Source organism: Balaenoptera borealis, assembly GCF_965194805.1.
Source record: "Balaenoptera borealis genome assembly, chromosome: 2".
In the NCBI taxonomy this organism is placed as follows: domain Eukaryota; kingdom Metazoa; phylum Chordata; class Mammalia; order Artiodactyla; family Balaenopteridae; genus Balaenoptera; species Balaenoptera borealis.
Genome location: NC_138867.1, coordinates 8593630 through 8610609, shown reverse-complemented (window position 1 = coordinate 8610609; position 16980 = coordinate 8593630). Strand labels below are relative to the sequence as shown.

Below are 16980 nucleotides of genomic sequence, written 5' to 3'. Positions count from 1 at the left end.
AATATTGTCCAGACCTCTTGTCCTTCCCAGAGGCTATTGGCAACTCCTCCCGTTTAGGTGATACCTTACGCTTATGTGTAGCTTTGTTTTTTTCTGTATCTAAAGCAACTCTTTCAAATGCAGTTTATCACCAAATCTCCCTTCTCTTTTTCTTTTTGTTTTGTTTTTGTTTCAGTGAACTTTTACCTAGCGCTGGTTGTGTTGGAAGCCTTACTTTGCACTTGAAAATCCTTTGTTTTTTTTCAGGTCATGTCTTTCCCAAATAAGACTTTCTTGTTTTAAATAAATTGAGTGTTCCCCATAATATGAGTCTTTTTGAGAGCTTGGTGCATCCTTCGTTTTTGGAAGACTTGCTGCACAGTTAGTTCAGGCTTGGGATACAGATGCTCCTAGCACTGGAGTGGAGGTCAAGGTTGGTCATAGTGGTCTCCAGGCCTTAGGGCAAGATTGTATGTTGCAATGCAACTGTCATAACAATGGAAATATATAGGGCAGTAAAAGACAAAGGGGAAGTATATAGGGAAGACAAGATAAAGACATTTGTGTTTTTTACATTAAAAAAATTTTTATTGAGGTAGAGTTGATTTAGAGTGTTGTGTTAGTTTCTGGTGTACAATAAAGTGATTTAGATATATATATATATATTAGTTATGTATATATTTAGTTATATATATATTCTTTTTCAGATTCTTTTCCATTATAGGTTATTACAAGATATTGAATATAGTTCCCTGTGCTCTACAGTAGGACCTTGTTGTTTATCTATTTTATACGTAGTAGTGTATATCTGTTAATCCGAAGCTCCTCATTTACCCCTCCCTCCCCCCCCTTCCCCTTTGGTAACCGTAAGTGTGTTTTCTATGTCTGTGAATCAATTTCTGTTTTGTACATAAGTTCATTTGTATCATTTTTTAAGATTTCACAAATAAGTGATAGCATATGATACTTGTCTTTGACTTACTTCACTTAGTATGATAATCTCTAGGTCCATCCATGTTGCTGCAAATGGCATTATTTCATTCTTTTTAAAGGCTGAGTAAGTAGTATTCCATTGTATATATGTACCACATCTTCTTTATCCATTCATCTGTCGATGGACATTTAGGTTGCTTCCATGTCTTGGCTATTGTAAATAGTGCTGCTGTGAATACCATAGTGCATGTATCTTTTTGAATTAGAGTTTTCATCTTTTCCAGATATATACCCAGGAGTGGGATTGCTGGCTCATATGATAACTCTATTTTTAGTTTTTTAAGGAACCTCCATACTGTTCTCCATAGTGGTTGTACCAACTTAGAGTCCCACCAACAGTGTAAGAGGGTTCGCTTTTCTCCACACCCCCTCCAGCATTTATTATTTGTAGACGTTCTGATGATGGCCATTCTGACTGGTGTGAGGTGATACCTCATTGTAGTTTTGATTTGCATTTCTCTAATAATTAGTGATGTTGAGCATCTTTTCATGTGCCTGTTGGCTGTCTGTAAATCTTCTTTGGAGAAACATCTATTTAGGTCTTCTGCCCTAGAGCTTTTAAATATCATTTCTGTGCTAGGAAATCTCTATGCTAAATGCACGGCAAAGCCTGTGACTAAGAAAATGAGCATTTCCACAAATGATGTAAATTACAGTAGACTGTCCGTATTTGGGTTACTTAGCCATCTTTGGGGTTAGTTCCAAAGAGAAGCCTTGTGCTACTTGTTCAGCAAGGCTTAGGGACGTCTAAGACAGCAAACAGAGGGAATAATTGGAAGCTTACTCTCCATAAGAATAGCAAAATAGTTGATAGATAACCAACCAAATTTATGTCTTAAGGCAACAAATAATCTAAAATTTTTCAAAACATAATGACAAAGGCTTATCAGTTAATTATAAGTAGAGGAATACATGGCTTTAATATAGTATTTATTTTCATTTGATTGTATTGTACACTTTCAATGACAAGAGAAGAATAAATTCTATGAACTAAGGAATTCCATAATTTCTGGGAGCTAGAAAATGTAAACATGGAACATTTGGTTCTGTTTCAAATTGCTAAACATGTCAAGATGAGGAAAACATTTCCCCCTTTTCCTCCCCAAATGAAGATGTGATTGAAAACATTTAGCTTTGAGTAAGCAGCAAAATTTTCCTACTTGGAAATCTAGGATACTATATTTTATTACATGCATTTTTAGACTCTTTAAAAGAATATAGACAGAAATCATGTATTTAAACATCCAATCATGAGTTTAAATTAACTCATAAACATGCTTTAAAAAATACTTTCATGCTTATTGCTATGGACGCAACTGTGTCCCTCCAAAAATTGTATATTGATGCTCTTATTCCCCATGTGGTAGCATTTGCAGATGGGGCCTTTGAGAGATAATTAGGATTAGATGAAGTCATAAGGGTGGGACACTCATGAGGGGATTAGCGCCCTTGTGAGAAGAGGCACCAGAGAGTTTGCTTCTCTCTCTGTGCCAGCTGATCAAGAAGGTGGCCGTCTGTCTGCAAGTCGAAAAGAGAGCCCTCACCAGGGAACTGAATCAGCTGACACTTTGATTTTAGATTGCTAGCCTCCGTAACTATAAGAAACAAATCTTTTTATTTTTTATTTTTAAATTTTACTTATTTATTTTTTATTGAAGTATAGTTGATTTACAATGTTGTGTTAATTGCTGCTGTACAGCAAAGTGATTCAGTTATATGTATATATATATTTATATTTATATATACATTTAAAAAATATTCTTTTCCATTATGGTTTATCATAGGATTTTGAATATAGTTCTCTGTGCTATACAGTAGGACCTTGTTGTTTATCCATTCTATATATACAAGCTTACATCTGCTAACCCCAGCCTCCCACTCCATCCCTCCCCCAACCCCCTCCCCCTTGGCAACCACCAATCTGTTCTCTATGTGTGTGATTCTGTTTCTGTTTCAAAGATAGGTTCATTTGTGTCATATTTTAGATTCCACATATAAGTGATATTATTTGGTATTTGTCTTTCTCTTTCTGACTTATTTCACTTAGTATGATGACCTCTAGTTGCATCCATGTTGCTGCAAATGGCATTATTCCCTTCTTTTTTATGGCTGAGTACTCTTCCATTGCATATATGTACCACATCTTCTTTATCCATTCATCTGTCGATGGACATTTAGGTTGTTTCCATGTCTTGGCTGTTGTGAATAGTGCTGCTATGAACATAGGGGTGCATGTATCTTTTTGGATTATAATTTTGTCTGGATATATGCCCAGGAGTGGAATTGCTGGATCATATGGTAATTCTGTTTTTAGTTTTCTATTCTGACTGTTTATTTCAACACATCCTGCAGTCTAAATATACCTCCCAAACATGAAACAGTCTACATAAAACAATTTAGCAATACCTTTCTCATGCCTGTTCAGACAACCAGATCCTTCATTTATACTATTGTTAACATGAAAATCAAAATCTCCTAGTGTGCGTTCTCAGGAATGCTTTATACAAACTATCAGAATTTTGAAAATAAACTTTGACAATAATGATGTGACATTTTTTAGTAATCACAGGTCAATTTAAAAGTGAACTATCTATGGTTAGTAACTAATGATCAAATGTTGCTGTTTTGATCGTATGCAACTTTATTTCTCTTACTAGGTTAAGGCCTTGCTATCTTTAGAACCACTGTGGAGTAGTGAGTGGAAAATGAGGATCAGCCATCTATTGACACAATGCTTGATTTTGTGCTGTAGTTAAAAATAATCTTATTAAAATCAGTCACTTAAGAAATATATATTTATAGTTTATGATAGACCAGTTCAATGGAATAGTATCCTATATATGCTTATTGTAAATAAAATTGCTTGTATCATTCTAATGGGCTGTATCAGTTATCTTATATTAAAATAATGCAACAAACTTAGTGACTTAAAAGAACACATCTATTATCTTACTGTTTCTGTGGGTCTGGAGTCTGGATACAGCCTCTTGGCTTCTCAGCAATGCTGCAATCAAAGGCAGTTGACTGGGGTTGGGGTTTCATCTGAAGGCTTGACAGGGAAGGATCTGCTTTTTGGTTCATTTCCTAGTGGTTGTAGGACTGAGGGCTTCACTTCTTGCCAGGGGCTTCTTTCAGCAACTAGAGGCTGCCCACAGCTCCTTGTCGGTGAACTTCTCCAGCTTGGCTGTTTGCTTCCTCAAAGCCAGCTAGGGAGAAGGAGACTCCAGCAAGGCAGGTGCTGCACTCTAATATAACAGAGTCATGTAATCACTCATAGCTTGTCACCTTTGCTGTGTTCTGTTGGTAGAAGCAAGTCACAGGTCCCACCTACCTTCAAGTAAGGGGATCTTGCAAGGCAGGTATCCTGGGAGCTGTCTAAGAGTCTTCCTGAAACATGATCCATCAATAGCTTTCTGGAAGACATTTCCAGTTTTTAAAGAAAACAATGTAATTATGGGAAATTTAAAAATTAGATATTAGATATTAACCTTATAATATATAAAATGCACTATGTATTTAATTATTGCCACCAGCCTTGATTAAAAATCTTCCTGGTCCATATTTTATCTTGTGAAAATGGATGAAATCAAGAGCTTAGTCTTCTAAGACTACCTGAATCAGTTTTCATCCAGCATAGCTTACCTTCTCCTGACTGAAGCTGATAGTAGCATGTGATGGTTTTAAAGGATGTCACTGTTGATGCAAATTTGATTATAAAATGTGTACCCCTTTGGGACTCCCTGGCTGAGCCTCTCGGCTTCTTACACCTGCCTGTTAGCTGTCATTGTGTCTCCCAAGTGGTGATACTCAGACATGTTCCACGGAGTTGGCACTGCCCTCCACGGCAATCCAAAGCTTCTTGTAATATATTTCATAGAAAATTTGACTTTTACATATGGACAACCAGCCATTTGCGGACACTTTCCCTGGTCCATCCCGGAGCTTCAGCTAATGGACTCATCATGCAGCCCCAGAGCAGTCTGCAGCCCCCTTCTATGTATTGATGCGCGATCTGACCATTAGCTGCCTGAACCTACATGCTGGACCACACGTGGATGGGTGCCTGCGTCCATATTTCATTAACTGGTTTATTACTGATGTGCTTACACAGTGGAGCAGCTGAACATCTGAGGAAAGTGCCTCATTGCCAAATGCTCCTCTTAGTTTCAGGCAGTTACCTCAGGTTCATACTTTCTACGTTATGCTGAATCGTTGAGAAAGACCAAAAGACTGGTCTGATCGATTTTTAGAAGGTAGCCCACTTGAAGATTTAGAACAAAACTAGTATCACTAGGGAAAAAAATGGGACCCATTTGTCATCAGCTCTCTGGACCTTTCCACATGGTAAGGCATAACTGCTCTGCCCCATTCTCATATGAATGGAGAGGTGCTGATTTTTAGAGAATAAGTTTCCTTTTCCTTTCGTACTTCATATCAAAAACTTGTCCTGTGACCCTTTCAAAACATGGTCCTTATATATTAGAGGGCTTCAAATTGATGTCTCTTAGTTTTTGCTTTTTTTTTCTGGAAAAGTTGCTAGGAGAAAAAAATGTCATGATAGGCCTAGAATGAGTCTTTGCAGTTGCACAATACAGAGGAAGAAACCAAATTCCCAGACAACTAGATTTTCTAGACCTGAAACTGGCATTAAAGAAAATTATCTAAACATACCAACTTCATTTTATAGATTAAACAATGAGACCCACAAAGGTAAATCTGTGGACACAGGCTCATAGAATAAGTTAACCCTGGCCCTCTAGGCCGTCCCTTTTTTGGTTTAAGGAACAATTCCATTTGTTATAGTGATAGAATTTTTGAGTACCAACTCTTTGAGCTAGGAACTTGGCATTCATAGTTTTGAAAGCTCATAACTTTCTTTTAACCTGATTGCTGTTACTTCCCTGCTTTTACATGGGAAACAACTTAAGAAAGGTAAAAAACAAAACAAAATAAAAAACCCCAAAAAACCGTGTCCATGCTACCCAGGTAGAAAGTAGTAACAGGGTTTTAACTTGGGTCATGGCGCCATTTCTAGTCCTCTGGGGAGCCTTTTTCCAACTTTTCTTAGAGAAGAAGGAGTTGTGGATTCATTCAGGCACAGCCATTATGGGTGGGTGACATGTTCTTCTGTTCTTTTTAAAGTAACTTGGAAAGTTCTGGGCCATGTACTTTCAGGAGTTGAACTTAGAAGCAGCAGGTTTTTAGCAGAAACAGGGAGACCAAGTATTTCCCAAAAGCTCTGAAATAGGTACATGGTTGGGCTGATTTGTTAGGATTGATTCAGAAAATTCAGGGGGTAACAGTATTAAGCCCTGGGGACTTTGAGGCCTGTTCAAGACTAAGGAAGTTTCCATGGGGAGAGGAAAGGCGAGTTGAGTCTCTCTGTAGAGCAGTCTGAGTAGAGTTCTTCTGAGGATTTCCCTGTTTGATCCTATTCTCTTTTGGTGAGGCAGGCCCCTGTGTTGTCATTTAAACACCTCATTGAAAGGCAGTTCTAAATGGTTTTTAAAATGAGCTCTGGTGAGGTCCAGTACTCCTTGAAGTTCCCCAGAGCTGGGTTTCCCCCTCGCTTGGAATCACACTGTTTATTTTTAAAAGCTTTCGCGGTTCGACCCTTCTGGTTTGTTATTGCAGCTGGACCCACTTAGTCCTCCTTTGTCTCCTCCAGCCCTTTTGTGGTTTGGGGTACTGTTTGGAGCGTTAGGACCGGGTTGAAGGGACAGGAGACCAAGGCCACGGACACATCTGCTTTCTGTTAGCACCCAGAGTCACAGGTGCCCCTAATGGGGCTCTGCCCGCTCACCAGAATCCTTTCTCTTTTCTTCTCCCCTCTCCGTGTTCTCCTTGAATTCCCTTGAAAGTCAGGGTTTTTCATTTTCTCCTTTTGTGATGTTCTGTTCTCTGCTTTCAATTACCCCCTCTTCTTCCCCAGGCAAATCCTGATTCTCACCTGCACTCAGATTCTTGACACTTGTCTTTATAGCAGCAATTATTTGCAGTGGGTTGTAGAAGAAAGATTAAACTGCCCAGGAAGACACAGTGTGACCATGACACGTATGTCCCTCCCTGGCCCAGCTGGGGACGGAGTAGCTCTTTGTTGAGCTGGGTAACAAGGAATTCAAACCCTGCTGGAAGATGAAGCCGGTGAGTAGAAATTCTGCAGGGAACCTAGAAGGATTTACTTTAATTAGAATTTATGCCCCGATCTAAGTCCCGTAACTGCAGGCTTCTTGGAAACAAAGAGCTGACTTCTGCAGTAATTGGCAGATGGAGACTTGATTCTTTCTAAGCACCTTCTCTGGTCGTCCTCAAACTCTTTTGGAGCACGTTCTTCTCTCTGTGCTTTGTGCCTCTGAGGCTCTCCAGATAACGTGTACCCTGCTGACTCACACTACCTGGAAGGGTCTTCTGAAAGTTTTAGTCAAATACCAACCGTTTCTCTGCTTTCCAGCTCAAAATTTTAGTGGTGCTTTAGCCTTCCTTTCGTGCTGCCACTAGATCTCTCCAAAACTCTCAGTTAACGTATACACACGTCCTTATTTTTAGCGTGTAGTATTCGGAGAGAGCAGGGACTTTTTAGAGCCAGCTTTGGCTGAAAAGCCAGATGGAATAGTCGTTAAAAACCAAATTCTCACGATTTCTTATTACAGGATTGCTCGATCCCAGTCTGAAACCCGTTTCCTGTCCTGGCCTGTTCATGTAGGCACATTACCTCCTAGTCTCGAGAGCTAAGCCCCTGGTCTGCTAACTAACCAGGAAACTCCTTGAGAGGTGTGGTTAGTCTGCAATAATCACAGCTTCAGGTGTAGGCAAGATACAGCCCTGTCTGATGCTGGTGAAATAAAAATGCAGGTACCTGACTCATAGCCATCATTCCTGGGTTTGATTTATCATTTATAGATGATTCTGATTTTCTCTATGAATGTGTCTGTGGCGCCTACCGGCTTATATTTTTGTGATCATGGTTGAAAGTACTCTTTCTGATCTTGGGAAATTGTGCATTGCTTTTTCAGTATGTTTTCTTAGTCTGAGGGCACATGTGAGCCATTTCTGTTCTTTTCACTCTCTTTCTTTGGACAACTCCCTGTGTATAGGTGGGGGGGGGGGGAGATGCTCAGTTTTCTTTCCTTTTCTTCATTATAAAAGGAGGAGTGTAGTTTACAAGGAAGTCAGTTCCATTCCAAAAGGTAGTAATTATAATTCTTTTTAAAAAAATTTTTTTTTCTTAATTAATTAATTAATTTATTTATGGCTTTGTTGTGTCTTCGTTTCTGTGCGAGGGCTTTTCTCTAGTTGTGGCAAGTGGGGGCCACTCTTCATCGCGGTGCGCGGGCCTCTCACTATCGCGGCCTCTCTTGTTGCGGAGCACAGGCTCCAGACGCACAGGCTCAGTAATTGTGGCTCACGGGCCTAGTTGCTCCGCGGCATGTGGGATCTTCCCAGACCAGGGCTCGAACCCGTGTCTCCTGCATTGGCAGGCGGATTCTTAACCACTGCGCCACCAGGGAAGCCCTATAATTCTTAATATTGTAATAAAAGGGGAGAATTTTCGAGAGGAAAAAGCCTGTAAAACCATACGGAAACAAGAAAGTAATGGCTTTGGGCCTTTTTATTTTATGGCCTTTATGGATTGCTTTGCCTATTTTGTTTTTTAATGTTAAAGGTCTCAGTGTACTTTGTAGTGTAGTGACTCAATTGAATTAAGACTTTCATGGACTAGGAAAAAAAAACAGTACTCGCCGTTCTGTACCAGTTTAGCGTTTTCTCCTTTACACGCTGTGTAGCAAGAAAACACTTTCCTATTTGACATGTGACCGATGGGACTATACCAGAGGGCCAGTGTGATGTGTTTGGAACTTCAAGTTAATAGCCTCAGTTGTCAGGCATCTATTATCTCAAGTGTAATGAGACACAATCAACTCTTTAGACTGTCATCATCCTTTAAATCGAGGGAGCAAGGATCATCATCTGCTGCAGAACCCAAGGATCTGGTTCACATCATATAATGAGGGCTCTAGAGAGTCCTGCCAGCCAAAGCCAGAGCCCCCAGTCGGCAAGCGAGTGACCTTGACCACTGGCCTGTCATCCCTGATGCCCGGGATCACCCCCATGTCTGTTTCTGAGGGCTCTAATTGTCACTCTAGAAGGGTTAACGCCAGACAGCCAGGCACCAGGGGCTCCCACAGTTCGCTGCTAGCGTGATGAGTTCTGGGCTCCTCAGAAGCCAGAGGGCCAATAGTTTTCTTCTCAGGAACAGTCAGGTAGCTTGTGTCTTTGGAGTTTCCATTGCCTGACCCCTTATCTCCGTCCATCGAGGTGGCCCCTCCTCTGTGTGACATACACTCCACTCACGCAATCCTGCCTCCCACCTTCACATCATCTTACGTCAGCCAGCGTCTGACATTCCCATGTAGAGCTGGGACATGGTTATGGTATTCTGTCTTTTGTTCATGACCTTCACTATTTACAGTCTGTCCTTATGGAGGACTCATGGTACTCATGCCCCATAAGTTCATCATGAACCCTGAATTAGCTAATCCTGAATCATTGCTCCTAGGGGACATACAGGGCTAGGTTCCTGCGAGCTTCTGGTCCCAACATCTTCATCAACCTATGAATAAAGAACCTCATTTTAATGCATATTTCTGATAAAGACACCTTACTTAATATATAGTTGATCCTTTACCTTTGCACTTACAGCTAACAGCACATTTTGCGGTAACAAATAAGTTTTAGCCAGTAGGCGAATTCACAAATATGGAATCTGTAAATGTGGAATCTGAATAATGAAGATTGACTGTATTTTCTTTTTCTTTCATGAATATCAATTACCATTTGAAAGAAGTAATGTTTGGAGTTGTCCAACTCCGTTTGTACTCTGAATCCCATAGGTGCAAAGTAGATGTTTAAGCTCCTGGTAAGGAAGCAGCGTTTTCTGTCAATCCCTATGTCCTTGGTATTTGCAGCATCACTGGTGGAAAACCTCCCAGCCTTTGAAGCAGCTCTCAGACATTCCTTCTTCCTGATGGAATTAGACCTCTTTGGACATTTTCCTGCCTGTCCTTGTGTGGCCTCATTATCTCTGGACATCAGTGCTTCTGCTTTGACCTGGAGGAGAACAATGATTTTAGAGCTTTTGTAATAAATAGCACCTTGAATAACAAGCTGGGTGAGGAAACTAGGCACATCTACCGAGCAAGTGACAACAGTGGTTACTTTGCATCTCTAGTTTCTCTTTTTAAATTTTGCTTAGGGAGAGTGTGGCTGGAAGGTAAAAGAAAGTTTCATTTGCTCCGGGTTAAAGATGTGGCCTTATTTGTGGGAGCCCACCATGATTCTTCTTTTAACAGGGCTGTGAAACTTCCTTCTGAAACACAGTGCCGGCCTCCGTGCCCTGGTGGGAGCCAGAAGGGGCCGGGCTGGAATAATCTGGGCGGGGATGCTTTTCTGCTTGTGAGATCGTGTATTGGCACGTGGGCTGGCACGCTGGCTGAGTTGCAACAGAGCTTTCTCCCCGAGCTGCCGACGTCTGCTGACAAGCCAAGGACGGCTCTGAAATTCCTGCACAGCATTTTGCTTTGGGAAGCCTGCGGTTCCTCGATCACTGTGTGTCTGTCAGAGCAAACTGAAATCGAGGAGAAGGGGCTCCCTCTGGTGATTTCGGCAGGGATGAAGATGTCTTCTGAGCAGTGACAGTTCCCAAAGTGAATGTCCTTGAGGGAGGAGAGCTCGTGTCCTTGTAAGTTCTCTGCCCTTCCTTTCTTTAAAGGTCTGTTGTAGCCATAAGGAGCATTGTAGAGCCCGTGTGGGCTGTAGGACTGACAAAAGGAAAAAGTGCTGGTGGGAAAGGTGAAGCAAGGGAACGAGGGGAAGAGTCTTTCTATTGACAGTTTGTCCTTTGATGGCAGAAGGACTAGGTGTAGCGCTAAAACCTTCCAGTTCTTCAGATTTCCTCCATGATGATTATTGTTTTCCTACTACTGTATGGTTCAGATAGAACCAAAACTCTTACCTGGTGTCCACACTTTGTCAGGTGCCTTGTCTGCCAAGTGGAGTTCCCGTCTGCCATCCACGGCCAAGAGAAGAAGATGATGATGGGGAGGTTGACCTCTCCCAAGGTTCACAGCAGAGGGAAATCATGAAAGCCGGGTCTTTCTCATCTCAGGATGGTTATGATCAATTTGCATCTTTTTAGCTTCTGTTGAAAGACCCCTGTGTCCCCCAGAATATGCAACTAGGAGAGACCTAATGTGCTGGGGGTTAGGAGTTTGTCAAGGAATGTGGGTAAAGACCGTGCTATTACATCAAGCTATGGTTTGGTGGTTTACCTTAGGAGTCTTTGAGACAAGCAGCTGTCACCAAAATTTCATGCCACTTTTCTGATTTACAGCTTCTTTTACAATATTTGGAAAGGCAGCATGACTTGAGAAATTGTCAGTAAATAATGCATAGCCCTGCCCAAGGGCAATCTGAAGCACATGACGACGTAAATGGCCAACAGGGTGAGATGTTTTGTTCCAAGAATAATAACGGGTCTTATCACGCCTTCCCACATTGCTATCAGCTTTCCATGCGAATGAGGGGTTCTGTTTATGGTTTAACTTCCCTGGTGTTCACAGTGACGGCTGCATTGATGGGATGGTCCATAATTAGACTGTAGTTCCTCTGGTGAAATGTGTGAGGAGAGAGAGACAGATTTTGCGCCAACACTGTGCTGAGAGGCTAGCTATCTGCTGGTCCAAGAGAGGGGACGTGGATAAGAAACCTGATGTGACAAGAATGTCTTATTTTAACATGAGTATATAGTTTGAAAAACAAAATCCCAAAGCAAGGACAAGTCTGTGTCCTGCTGTCACTTGACTTTATTTTCTGTATCACTGTTTTGTCCTCTTCACTAGAGTCATATAGACCTTTCTTTAAAGCTGGATTCACTTGTTAGGCTCATTACCCTCATGGAATAGCATCACTTCTGTAGGCCTAAGTATGAACGGAGTCAAAAAACATAACATCGAGATTAAAATGCACATTTTAAAGTCAAGCATAAAATGTCCCCAAGCACAGATTGATTTTCTGGTGCTAAATTCTCTAAAATGCTTTTATGTTTTTAACTGGGTAAAGCACGTCATAATTTCATGTTCACGTGGGCCAGAGCCCGTTCATGTTTTCTAAAGCTACATGTGACGTGGAAAACTGGAGGGTGAAAGGGAGCTGCTTTATACTTCCTTCTTCTGCAGTTAACTGAGGAGAAGGGACACAGGGTGAGCAGGGCATCAGCCAAGGGTCAAGTATGTTCAGGACACTGCGTGGGTGAAGGGGCCTGAAACCTGTGATTGTAGAGAGAACGGAAGCCCAAGAACAAAAAAACTGTGGATTTTGTTTTAATCAATCGCTGCAGAATTGCTACGTAGGAAACACTCCAGTTCAAATGGACACTATTAGTTCAGAACTCAGAGTAATTTTTACTTAGCAATTCACCTGATAGCTGTGAAAAATGGGTTTACTAAGGGAATTATCAGTATAAGCATTCGATTTACAAAAAATAATGTGTGTATCACTGTGGAAAGGCATTTTCCTGACTGGTCACTGTCGGCCACCGGGTTGCCCTTGTTCTCCTGTCCTGACTGTTCACGTGAGCGGCCATCTCTCCATGGGGACATCTCTGAGCCCCTAGAGAGGTTTTGAGGGGAGTGGAGGCAGCTCCCCCAGGGAGTCTGAAGAAGGACCCTTGTATATGTCAGTCGGCTTAATAGATAAGAAGAGAGCAATTTTGGCTTCTTTGCACAGGAGAGTCTGGGATAAGTTTGGATCTTACAAGAGCATAAACAGGATGTAAGAAAGGGGACCCAAACCTGTAGGAGTAACGTCAGAAAGCCGCCTCTGAGACTTGAAATCCTTCTAAAGAGAGGTGAAAGGAGAATTTTATTTTGAGCAGAGATGGGATCAAGGCAAGCCTCAAGCCTCTGGTCCAGGAAGGTGTGACTTCCTTTCCTCAGGACTTTCTCTCCCACACAGCCGCCACCCACCGTCTCCTGCCTGGGCACCTGCTGAGCGCCTGGCATCTTCTAGACCTGGAGGAGGGCCAGGCAGCATCTCGATCCCACCTAGGTTTGGCGTGCTCTGTTTTTCTGGGTGATTTTGATTGCTGTCAGATTGGATGATGTGATGCCAAGTTGGAAGAGTATCTCAAGAAGCTGACTTTAGGATTTTTCCCCTGGGTCCGTGGATCCATTATCATCTGCACACGCCAGGAAGTAAAATGAAGGAAACCTTATCAGGTGTTTGCCCATCTACCTAAGCCTGGGCTTGGGGACTCAAAGTTGAACGGGACAGGATGAGTGCCCTTGATGGGGGAAGCAGACAAACAAACAACAGAGGGTGATATGATATGATATAACCAGAGGCGGGCACTGGGTGTCCTGGTCACAGAGGAGGGGTGACTGCATCGCATGGGGACACAGGTGACACGTGGATTTCAGAGAACCAGCTGGGATGCAGGAACGGCTCTTAGGATGATTGGCTTGAGTGACGAGGTTGAGCCAACAAGATATAATCCAAAAGGGCAAGAAATACAGAGTTCTTGATTCAGATTCATAAATAAACTTCATACGTACCACAAGGAAGGGAGTTACTTTCTCGGTAGCTTGTAAAATCAAAAGAAAAAAAAACCCAAAGCAATGGCAGTGGTCAGTTTCATCCTGTTTATCCAAAAGAGGAGGGATTTGTCTTCTCGACGGTTTATGAAAAGGAAACCCAAACCCACCCCGCGGTGGAGGCAGGGAGAAGGGACAGGGCAGACAGTCACTGGGGGTTTGTATGGGTCAGACGTGACCTGGATCACTCTCCCTGTGTTGTCACATTTGCTGGTAGAGCTTGTCAGTGGAAGATAACGGAACACAATTTTGTAAAATGCCGTCTGTCTTTCAAACCAGTCTCGTTTCCTTTCCACTTAGTCCAGCGGAGCAGGGCTTGTATTGAATGCGGTGGTTAGCAATTGACTGTGGCTCCTTTAATAGTCAGTAAGCTCAGATGTTTCCCCATTATTCAACACTCCTGTCCCAGGTCTGATATTTTTGGTCCATGGTGTCACTAATCAAGGGCGGGGAGAGAGATGCAGGTAGGGGGGACACCCTTAAGTCAGGGTCGTGGGCTGACATGTTTAAGGGTGCGTGTCGCAAAGAAAATGGAGAAAACATCTTTGATTCATACAAAAAAGAGTGTCTTTTCTACAGCAGGTTTGCATCAGGACACGCCCGGCCTTCTGGTTCCATTTAGCGAGTCCGATTTGATCAGATCTTGTCCTTGCTGGAGGCTGCAGGATGGGAAGAACGGCTTCATGACTAATCTAAGGCAGCTGACATGGTTGTTTTTAAACATTTGTGAAGCTATGCTGGTTCTTCCTGGGGAAGAAGTTTCAGTACAGTTTGTGCTGAAATGGGTGACATGACTCGTTGCCAAATGTAAAGAAATGAAGATCTTTTTAGTCCCCTACATGTGTAAACACTCTAAACACAGCCATGTTTATAGGAAAGTTAGACACCATCTGGTTCAACACAGAGTAGCCTATTTCTTATTTTTATCACTAATTTATATTAAGAGGCTGGCAAATAGAACAGAAGTAGATTTTGGGTTATGCAACACACCCAGGGATTCATATAGTGTTAATCCTGCTGTAGCCTCAAAAGCATGAAACAAATGCACCTCTGAGCAACTTGGCCTCTCGCCGTAATGAAGAAAGGAGTTGTCTTCTTTCTTAGTCTTGGAGCCCACCTTTGACAATGGAAGACCCAACAGGTCATTGGGACTGATTTCAGCAGGTTTTAAATGTCCATTATTCTTCATGCCTTTGGAGATATGAACGTTCTGAAATGATTTCAGTGCATTTGCTGGATTTAAGCCAAAAAACAAGGGCATAGTTTCACTGTTAAATCAAAACACGATTTGCTTGGCCCAGGTTGCTGTATCCCATGTAAAACAGCAGCATGAGAGTCTGGGCACATAAAATAAATGAAGACATGGAGAACCCAGAACTGACACAGCCCACCATGCATATTGGATTGGCTTGTGTGCGTTTGTACTAATCTGATTGTCCTTTACTGAGTTAAAGGAAAACATCTTTATGTTTCTCTCTACTGAATTGGAGAGAGAGCATCCTTTGTAGCTGGAAAGTTCCAAAAGACTTCTTCTATCTGTTCTTTTTTTAGGAAAATATTTTTTCTGAGTGATTTACTCCATTGCCGTTTCAGTAACAGTTCATTGTGAATTTCACAGTCTGCCATCTTTCCAGGGATAAAAACCGTCTTCTCCTTCATGCTCTTGCAGGAGACCTTTGTCTGTCTTAGCTCAGCTTCGTCCTGAGAAGGTTTTTGTGTCAGTTGTGAGTTTAATCTGTGGCAGGCATTTCCTTCTTCCTATGTAATGACCAAAGGGCTGATTTAAGAACCCAAGCCCGTCCTGTTTTCTTTAACAGAAGTAGCAACAGTAGTTAAGTAATTTTTTGAGTTAAATTTGAATTTCGAGCCCAAGTTGAATCTTGAGTCTCTTTTGTGTGGGCAAGCTACTGCTTACAGGGTAGTCTTCTTGAGTGTGTTGTTCTGAATAAGTAGGAATTGAGAGACCAGATTTTTCAAAAAGCCTCAGACAGCCTTCTTTCTCTGGGTACTGATATTCTAGTCTACAAAGGACGGATCAATTTAGCTGTCAAAATGAAAGCTGAGAGGCCAACTGCCCATGCAAATTAACCACTTGTGCAAGAGCTTCAAAACTGCCTGCGTGAAAAGTGAGGCTGTCCTTTGAAAACTAGGCACATGGCAGCAGAAAGAAGAAAGTAGTCACCATTCGGAGACGTTGGTGTCCTTAGAGAGCCGATCTTAGAAGTTGCTCATTTTGAGCAGTCGCTTAGTTTTGGGCAACTTGTTTGCTTGAATAAAGTTGTCATTTTTTGCTCTTTCTTTCTCTCTGTTCCCATGCCTCCTGGCAGCTCAGAACATGTTTCATTGTCTGGTGCGGGAGCAGAGGAATAGAAAGAGTTTTTTACACAAGCTTTGTGTCAGTTACTGAGGCAATATATTTGTTCCAGGGTCAGCAATTCCTACCAGCTTTAAATACTCACCAAAGGATGAGCTACAGGAAGACGAAATGGAAAACAATTGGGTTTCTTTCTTCCCAAATGTTGTTAGGATTAGTCAACGCTTTGAGAAATGAAATCCCCAATTTCCGCCTTCCCTTTTCTGTAGTTCTCAGCTGTGTCTAATATTTCTAAACCATCACATTTCACAGTGACGACTGTCTGATGGAGAGAGGGGTCTCGGCGCAGATCTGGGTGGGAAGGCTCCAAGCAGGAAGGGTATGTCTTTTCCTCGTGCATCTTGCTCTTTGGATACGACTGTCAGAAGTGTCTCTTCTACTCAGGGAAGTAGGGTTTACCTCTGCTGGTCTCGGAGCCAGATGATTGTGTCGTGAAATGACCCAGATGTGAGGTCCTGTGTCCCCACGTGAGGACACACTGTACTTGAAGCCTCGGCCATTGCTAGGGCTTGTCTCCAGGGGTTCCTACTCTGGCCCTAAGACAGCCAGAGATTTAAAGAAGGGAAATGGTGACATTTGGTACTTGTCTTTTCTAAATGTAGGTGAGATAATTATCAACGAGATTTTTTACTAAGTGGTCTTGATCAACATGTGGCATTATTTGTATAGAAATGAACTCGTTGGTTATTAAAGAGATTATTTCTGATTTGGGGAAAGCCAAAGGGTGAATTCCTTGAGGACAGGACTCTTACACGCATTATGTGTGCCATTCTTTGATACATCCTCAACCCAACTGTGACACAGGAAACTGACTGATTGGCCGTGTATACTGATGTGGAAAGTAAGGCAAAACATCCATTTTGCTTTTTCAGATACAATATTGTTGTGTAGTTACAACTCTAAAGATTTTAAATGTTTTTTATTTTCTCCCCATACATTTGTTGTATCATGCATGTTTGTGTGAGATCTCTAACCTTCTAAAGC

General features: G+C 42.0%; 1 protein-coding gene across 7 annotated transcripts in view; it reads left to right on the top strand.

Moving 5' to 3' along the window:
* SEMA5A (semaphorin 5A) overlaps positions 1-16980 on the top strand; it is a 506976-nt gene that overhangs the window by 95493 nt on the left and 394503 nt on the right. Inside the window, exon 1 of one of the 7 annotated variants that reach the window (XM_082382602.1) lies at positions 915-10711. The exons of 2 other annotated variants lie outside the window; for them this stretch is intronic. The gene's annotated coding sequence lies outside the window, so the exon portion shown is untranslated. Of the gene's footprint in view, positions 1-914; positions 10712-10753; positions 16316-16980 lie in introns of those variants that run through there. 4 more of the 7 variants (XM_082382600.1, XM_082382606.1, XM_082382605.1 and 1 more) reach the window with 4 other exon arrangements.